Source organism: Petromyzon marinus, unplaced genomic scaffold, assembly GCF_048934315.1.
Source record: "Petromyzon marinus isolate PM22_M1 ecotype Great Lakes invasive population unplaced genomic scaffold, UKy_Petmar_22M1.pri1.0 PM_G_Scaffold_146, whole genome shotgun sequence".
Taxonomy (NCBI): domain Eukaryota; kingdom Metazoa; phylum Chordata; class Hyperoartia; order Petromyzontiformes; family Petromyzontidae; genus Petromyzon; species Petromyzon marinus.
In genome coordinates, this window is record NW_027422702.1 from 110,001 (window position 1) to 112,500 (window position 2,500).

A 2,500-nucleotide genomic window follows, 5' to 3' on the forward strand; every position below is an offset into this window, starting at 1 on the left:
ATTCTTCCTGAAGTCCACAACCATCTCAACTGTCCTTAGAGCATTTAGCTCTAAGTTGTTCTGGCTACACCAGGTCACCAGGTTGTCAGCTTCCCACCTATAGTCAGACTCATCCCCACCAGAGATCAGCCCAATGAGGGTGGTGTCGTCCGACAAACTTCAAGAGTTTGACGGACAGATGATTGGAGGCGCAGCTGTTGGTATACAGGGAGAAGAGCAGTGGGCAAAGGACGCAGCCCTGAGGAGTTCCCGTGCTGATGGACCTGGAGTCAGAGACTTCTGTTCCCGGCTTAACGCACTGCTTCCTGTCAGAGAGGAAGTCTGTGATCCACCTGCAGGTGGAGTAGGGCACGTTCAGCTGGAAGAGCTTGTCCTGAAGCAGGGCAGGGATGATGGTGTTGAAGGCAGAGCTGAAGTCCACAAACAGGATCCTGGCGTAGGATGCTGGGGCGTCCACATGCTGTAGGGTGAAGTGGAGGGCCATGTTAACTGCGTCGTCCACAGACCTGTTGGCTCTGTAGGCAAACTGAAGGGGGTCCAGGAGAGGGTCTGTGATGGCTTTGAGGTGTGCCAGGAGCAGGCGCTCAAAAGACTTCATTACCACAGATGTAAGGGCGACCGGTCTGTAATCATTTAGTCCTGTTGGCCTTAGCTTTTTGGGCACAGCGATGATGGTGGAGGACTTGAGACAGGCTGGTACATGGCATGTCTCCAGGGAGGTGTTAAAGATGTTGGTGAACACCGGAGACAGCTGGCCAGCGCAGTGCCTGAGGGTGGCTGGAGAGACAGAGTCCGGCCCGGCTGCTTTGCGTGGATTCTGCCTCTTGAAAAGCCCATTAACTTCTCCCTCCTGAAAGGAGAGAGTCGTTTCTGTAGTATGGGTGGGGGATGGGGCCTCTTGGGTGGGAAGGGGTGGTTCAGGACAGTCCAATTGTCTTTCAAATCTACGGTAGAACTCGTTCAGGTCGTTGGCTAGGCGGGAGTCGTTAGTGGTGTGGGGCGCTCTGGGTTTGTAGTTGGTGATGTGCCTGAGCCCTTTGGCAGACAGAAGCAGCGTCGTTAGTAGAGAACTGGTGTTTTAGTGTCTCTGAGTACAGTCGTTTAGCCTCTCTCACCGCTTTGCTAAACCTGTTCTTCGACTCCTTGAATCTGTCTCTATCCCCACTCCTAAACGCTTCCTCCTTCTCCAACCTCAACCTTTTGAGCTTTGCTGAGAACCAGGGCTTGTTGTTGTTAAAGTTCACCCTGGTACGTGTTGGGATACAGCAGTCCTCACAGAAGCTGATGTACACAGCCTCTGTGAGTTCATCCAGACTATTGGTAGCAGTCGTGAACATATCCCAGTCAGTACAGTCTAAGCACGCCCGCAAATCTTCCACAGCCTCACTGGTCCACTGTTTAGATGTCCTCACAGCAGGTTTACAGAGTTTTAGTTGCTGCCTGTATGCACGAATCAGGTGGACCAAGGGAGTTCTGTGCGAGCCGAACAGCCCCGTGACCCACAAGAGAAACATCCCCGCCAAATTCGAGCGTTTGACGGGGTCTATCCGTGAAAAAATATTCACGTTTTTGAGTGCACATGCATTTCTGCTGCAAATGCCTCTGGAAGTTTCATGCCGTTCGTATGCCAATTGTGGCAACACGAAAATGACCCGTTTTCCCATTCCGAGGGATTTCTGTGCGACCCTAACAGCCCCGTGAGCCACAAGAGACACATCCCCGCCAATTTCTAGCGTTTCACGGGGTCTATCCGTGAAAAATATAGACGTTTTTGAGTGCACATGCATTTCTGCTGCAGATGCCTCTGGAAGTTTCATGCCGTTCGTACGCAATGTGGCAACACGAAAATGACCCCTTTTCCCATTCCGAGGGATTTCTGTGCGACCCTAACTAACAGCGCCCGTGAGCCACAAGAGAGACATCCCCGCCAATTTATAGCGTTTCACGGGGTCTATCCGTGAAAAATATAGACGTTTTTGAGTGCACATGCATTCCTGCTGCAAATGCCTCTGGAAGTTTCATGCCGTTCCTATGCAATGTGGCCACACAAAAATGACCCGTTTTCCCATTCCGAGGCATTTCTGTGCGACCCTAACAGCCCCGTGAGCCACAAGAGAGACATCCCCGCCAACTTCTAGCGTTTGACGGGGTCTATGCGTGAAAAATATTAAAATTTTTGAGTGCACGTGCCTTTCTGCTGCAAATGCCTCTGGAAGTTTCATGGCGTTCCTATGCAATGTGGCAACACGAAAATGACCCCTTTTCCCATTCCGAGGGAGTTCTGTGCCACCCTAACAGCCCCGTGAGCCACAAGAGACACATCCCCGCCAATTTCTAGCGTTTCACGGGGTCTATCCGTGAAACATATAGAAGTTTTTGAGTGCACATGCATTCCTGCTGCAAATGCCTCTGGAAGTTTCATGCGGTTCGTACGCAATGTGGCAACACGAAAATGACCCGTTTTCCCATTCCCAGGGATTTCTGTGCGACCCGAACAGCC